This window comes from Micropterus dolomieu, linkage group LG20 (assembly GCF_021292245.1).
Source record: "Micropterus dolomieu isolate WLL.071019.BEF.003 ecotype Adirondacks linkage group LG20, ASM2129224v1, whole genome shotgun sequence".
Taxonomy (NCBI): Eukaryota; Metazoa; Chordata; class Actinopteri; order Centrarchiformes; family Centrarchidae; genus Micropterus; species Micropterus dolomieu.
This window is the reverse complement of record NC_060169.1, coordinates 2537915-2543993: the sequence shown is the minus strand read 5'-3', so window position 1 is coordinate 2543993 and position 6079 is coordinate 2537915. Positions and strand designations below refer to the sequence as shown.

Here is a 6079-nt window from a genome sequence, read left to right as displayed (position 1 = left end):
TGCTCTTACTCTTCCTCGTCCAGACATTACAGTGTTTGTCTTTTTCTGTTTCCAAACACATCACTCCTCAAAGTCCTCCTTTTATATATGTGTCAATGTAATAGAAGAAAAAAACCCTGCCACTAAGCCAGACTGGAATCAGCTGTGGTTGGCCCAATTTACCCAACATAAATCAGCTGTGTGTCAATTATTTAAACGTTTGTTTATCAGCCAAGATATATTGTTTTCGAACTGATATCATTGCAGAAACAGAGGTTTTTATACTGTATCTAAGGTTTGGAATATTGTTTTTGCTATTGTGGGATGGTGTGTGTTAACATTCGTAAATACTACAAAAATAATCCATAATTTTGTTGGGAGGTATAGCTTGTCTGTTAAGAAAATTTAAGCATTGTGGAAATGTGTTCACTGACTGCGTATTGTGTGAAAACGACATGAAATGTGTGAATGGTACGGCCACAAAAGACCGATGCTGTGCTAACTGTGTTTGGAGTTTTGAAAATGTGACAACTGATTGGACAAACGCTTGTTAGCGACTGAAAAAAACTGTAAGTAGCAAGTCACAATTATCATGTAGTCGTGTTGATTAAATTATCAAAACTTTCCCTCAGCTTTTCACTTTCCCCAGTACAGTCTGTTTTTTCTATTTAGAAGTTATGACTATTTGTGCCAAAGTAACACAGCTGGAAAGCAACCATGTTCTTCTTCAGGTATTAATAGGTATTAAACACCAGATCAGAGTAGTACTGTGCATGCTGGAATGTCTATTGTACATTATTATTGAAAATTAGGAGTAATTTGCATCAGTGTCATGTTGCATTGCACCATGGCCATTTCTATAAATACTACTGAAAGACATAATAAGAATAAGATGATGGATGGATGGATTGATTATCCTGAGAAATACTTGGCTCTTTAGCTGCCAAATGCTCCACTATGTCACCAGCGAGTCTCTAACTTTGTCCGTTGCTCTTTGGTGCTGAGCAGGTAGTGTACAGTGCTTTTATCAGACTTTTTATTATTTTTTTATTTTATATATACTTTTAGAAATTACCCATCAAAGAAATCACTGAATTAAACATTTCCCTGTTAGATTTTTCTTTTAGAGTCACTTTTTCTTTCAGTCACTAAACCATCTTCCTGCTTCTCCTTTTTATCTGTCCTCTTGTTGTTGTTTTTTTTTGATCGCTTTGGTACTATTATCGCAATTATGTGATAAAATTTTACAACTCTTTGTACAAAACTCACAGCAGATCATCAAACATGTAATCTCATATTCAATTGACTAAATACAGCATACAAAATTACACAGCAACCTTTTCACCACACATAATCAGTGTGACATCAAAGAAATACCTTTCAAATGAAGCAATTGTCTTTCACAATGCAATGCTCACAATACTTTTTATGTGCTTCTCTTCTGATTTGCATAAAGACATTTGACCAACACTTAATCCAACTCATCTTAATGGTTAATCACTGAAACATTTGGTAAACCTAAAGATTTTAAAATTGGTTTGTCGTGGTTGGTCGTCAGAGAGAGAGAGGCAGAACTGTTGTCTCTAATGAAGTCGTTGATCACGTGGTGAACCGAGGCCTTACTATGCCAGATTAGTTGAGCCAAATCTAAAAAGATCAACTGTCAATTGAATCATTCGCACTTTCTGGCAAGAAAACTGGGTCGTCTGGAGGATATATACTATGCTTCATCTTTAGATTTACAGTAGTGTAAATTGTAATGCGCAAACACTATCAAAACACAGCAAACCTGACTCAAAATTCTGTCAAAACACTAAACAGATCAATCAATCATAGCACGACAATCTACAGTAAATACAAAGAGTCGATGGTGAAACTGTAGTACTTTTCATATTTCAGCTCTACCTGCATACAGTGTGAAATCCATCCAACTCAGTTTCCTTTTACTGTAAACCACCCTACATTTTTGGCTTGAGGGTCAAATGTGTGCATTTTTGCCAACAAACTATGTAAAACTGAATGATCATCTTTACTTTAAAAAATGTAGATTAGGAAAAAATGTAAGTGACAGAATTACAGAAGTAAAACCTTTATTAGCAACATGAAATTGCAGCCAGTGATCAACAAATAATCCAACCTATGTGGCTTTTGTAAAAATGTAAAAAATATTGTTAAATACGTTAATGTTCCTTCTCGGCCGCTACGCTCCTCCAACGAACGCCGCCTGGCTCTGCCATCCCTTCACACGAAGCAATCCCAGTCCCAGCTGTTCTCACGATGGTGGAACAAACTACCACACGCCATCAGAGCAGGGGCGTCCCTCTCTAACTTCAAAAAGCTCTTGAAAACTCATCTCTTTCGAGAACGCTTCCTCTTATATCACCTCTAACCCCTAATCTCTGCACTTCCTGTGCTCTTCTTCTTCTTCTTCTATCTCCTTACAATTCTCTTGTATTGATTGCACTATTCGTTAACTCTTATTTCTTTCCCTTGGTATTTACGTTATTGATGCTGGGCGTGCTAATAGTTCTTACTAGTGTTTATTGTCACTTGTAGATCTCTTACTCAAATGTAAGTCGCTTTGGATAAAAGCATCTGAACATGACTAAATGTAAACACACAATTACAATGAAACAAAAAACAATTGCTCAGAAGGGATAGAAACAAAAATGCCTGTCCTGTTCTAATCCCTATTATTTTCAGCCTTTGACCACATGTTCTCATCCACATCACATCTAATGTCAGAAGAAAGTCCCCTTTTCAGTGCATTGTGTATGTAATTGAAATAACTTCAACACCTGCCTATGTCTCTGGTTGAGATTGGAATTAGCTGTGGTTGATCTATTTTAACCAAATTACAATAAATGAGCTATTTCTCAATGTATCAATGATAAGTTAATTCAGAAGTGCTTATCAGCTGTTTCCGTATAGATTTTGAGATGCTATTGCAGCAGTAGTAATGGCTGTATACATTATTTAAGGTCATTTCTGACATGTTGTGTGCAAGCATTTGTAAATAACACAAAAAACATCCATAGTTTTGGTATTGGATAAGCTTGTACTTAAAGAAAAGCTTAGCGTTTTAGAAATGGGTTAATTGACTGCATATTCTGTGTAAACAACATGAATTCTGTTAATGGTATGGAATGAACAAGCCGATGTGAGGCTAACTGTGTTTAGAGTTTTGAAAATGTGACTACAGATTGGACAAAAGGATGTAAGCGGGGGTAAAAAACGGTAAGAGTATTAGACTCAGTGGTATTTATGCTTTTACTTCATTGTATTTAGCTTTAAAAGCTTACGTAGTACAGTTGTGGCTCCCGAAACCTCCCATTTAAAATTTGAAGACTAACCATGTGATTGCTACGTGATCAACTGAAAAGACAAACAGAGAAGGTGGTTTACAAGTTCATGAAGTTCATTTTTAACATGACCCAGTTTGTTTTGTCTTCTTCTTTTGGTGGCTTTAGGTGTCACCCTGCAGTTAAAGACTGCAGTCATAAAAATGAATGCATGAATTTGAACCCCTGGAGTGTAATTAGGTGCTTCACCGTGCAGCAAAAGCAAAGAAAGATGAAAAAAGGATGAAAACAGAGCAAATGAAGCAACATCATTGATCAAAGTTACATTCTCGTATTCCTGAGCAATATATGGTTTATATATGAACACTTTAGCCTTTGATAATGGTCACACAGATGCTGCACAATGAGTTAAAAACTCTGCAGAGAGCACAATAAAGCCCTCACAAGATTACAGAAAACAAAACTGTGTTGATGAGAGCAAACTATTATCATAAGAAGACGAATGAGGACTGTTTAGGTAATGAGAAAGATCAACATGAGAGGTAGGAGGAAGCAGCGAAACCAGCTTCTGCAAGTAGTTGCTACAGCAAAACAGACCTGACCTTTTGAAGTTAAGTTTGAAATAAAGATGTACATCGTCTGTCATGCCTGCATTTAATTAAATTAAACTATTTATTCATATCCTGCACTGCAAGGAATGCCTAATGTGTCATTGCACTTTGAAGTGCCTTAAAGCCTTAACTGCCTGCAGAGCTGCAGATTCAAATACAAAACAACAGTGGACAAAGCAAAGCGAAATACAATACAAAAGTATGTCTCGATGCAAAATGTTTTCACTCCTTACTATTTGTTCAATGAAACCAGTTTTGCAGCTGGCCTATTGTTCTGAAACAAAGTGTGCATGCCAATAAAGTCACCAGGACTGTCACCAGCTTGTCGGGTCAGCCTCCAAGTGCATATAAAGATGCTGCAGGTGGATGTGAGTCGCAGAGAATCTTGAGAAACAGGTGAGTTTGGAGTATCATGGCTTCCACACTGGTGCTTCTGCTTCAGCTGCTCCTGGTCTCACTCTCATCCGCATCATCTTACTTCGGGGGAACCGTGACCTACACCTACAAAGGAAGAAACCCCGATGGAACATTTCGGGTAAGAAATATAACTTTACAGTTTCATTCAATTGCTAACCTGCATTGGTCAAAACTGAATTTGAAGTCATTGCTTTCACACGAAATGCATTCAATGACCACTTTCTCCAAAATCCATGAACTCTTTTCTCATTACTACTTCACCACCTGCATAACACTGGATATTTGCAGCATTATATTCAAATACTAACACACTGAGAGCCCGGGGTGTCAGCTAGGTTGTGTTTTATGGGCTCATTCATACCTCAGCCACCCTGTCTCTTTGTGCTTTTATTTATTTATATGAAAAAATCAGTCACATTTCAAAGATAAAAGTTCATCAAATCTAAGTAATGCTCCCTGTTGTTAGTGTTTTGTAGGTCAGTGTGTTATGAGTGACAATATTTGCTTTCTGAGTGAGAACTGTTGCCAGTGTTTTGGTTGAACGAGTTTATTTTGAAGCTTGTATGAAGTGTTTTGGTGGTTTCAGTGACTTTTAGAGGTGAGATTAACTGTTTGGCTAGGATGCATGTTGGTAATGCAGACTGTGTGAAGAGTTTTGAAAAAAGTGGCTTCAATTTTGAGCATTGCATCTTAGTAATTGAAAAAAACTTTAAATGATTTGCAACATGCATTACAGAAAATGTGTGAATACATTTTCATGGTGTCATATTGTGGGAATGGCTTAACTTATCAAGTTATCATTAATATTGTTGTTCATTTATTTTGGTTTGAAAATTTTGATAAAACACAGCATTTATATTTAAATTAGTTTCAGTTTTTACTATGTTAAAATCTGTTACCATGATTTTTTAAAATCATTTTTTTAATAAAATGTAAAATTGTTATTTTTAATTTGTCATAGTTTTATTGATAAATATCTCTCTTTCTGAACTAGTAAAACTTCCTCTGATACTGATGATGCTGGCGTGCTGCTTAGGAACCTAAAAATACATCATGTTATTTTATTTTTTATTTTGCTTGGGGGTTTTTTGTACAGAAACTGTTCATCCAAATTTCTTTACTTCTGAGAGTAAGAATTGATTTTGGGATGGATATAAAATTATATGGATTGCTTTCACGGGTGCTCCTGATTCTCTCAGCAGCGTCCGGGGTGTTCACTAAAAGTTTAAATTATTATTTTTATTACAAATTATTCTCAATTTTGCTTTTTAACTCCAGGAAGCTTAATAGTTTCTCAGAATCAAGACTCAATAGTTACATTAAGTAAACTTGAGGACACCCTAAATGATATTAGATTGTAAAAACTTGTAACTTTCTTTGATCAGTACATGGTTGCAAGACAACATATAGTCTGGTCACAGAAAAAAGAAATTTACCTTTTACATTGTAGAAGGAACTGGATGACATCTTGATAATGCTTTATGAAATTGGACTTTTGACTGTATTTTAGACAGCCCCCCCTGCATAATATTACTATGGATTTTATTCTGTTCTTTTCTTAGTCATCTCAAGATCCAATGAGTGACTTCATTGATATATTATAACATTATAGAAAGAATTATAGATCGATATCAACTTGTGTGATTACAAAATATACTAACAAAAATGTCCTATAGCTTCAGAAGAACCATCTCTAGCTGTACAGTTACTTAATCTGATCTTTTTCCACAGGTTGACCTTCGCAACAGGGCAACCTTTGATGACTGTCAG

The 6079-nt window shown here is 35.8% G+C and overlaps 1 protein-coding gene across 1 annotated transcript in view; it reads left to right on the top strand.

Moving 5' to 3' along the window:
- Positions 1-6079, top strand: part of LOC123959260 (oncoprotein-induced transcript 3 protein-like) — an 18625-nt gene that overhangs the window by 556 nt on the left and 11990 nt on the right. The window lies entirely within an intron of this gene.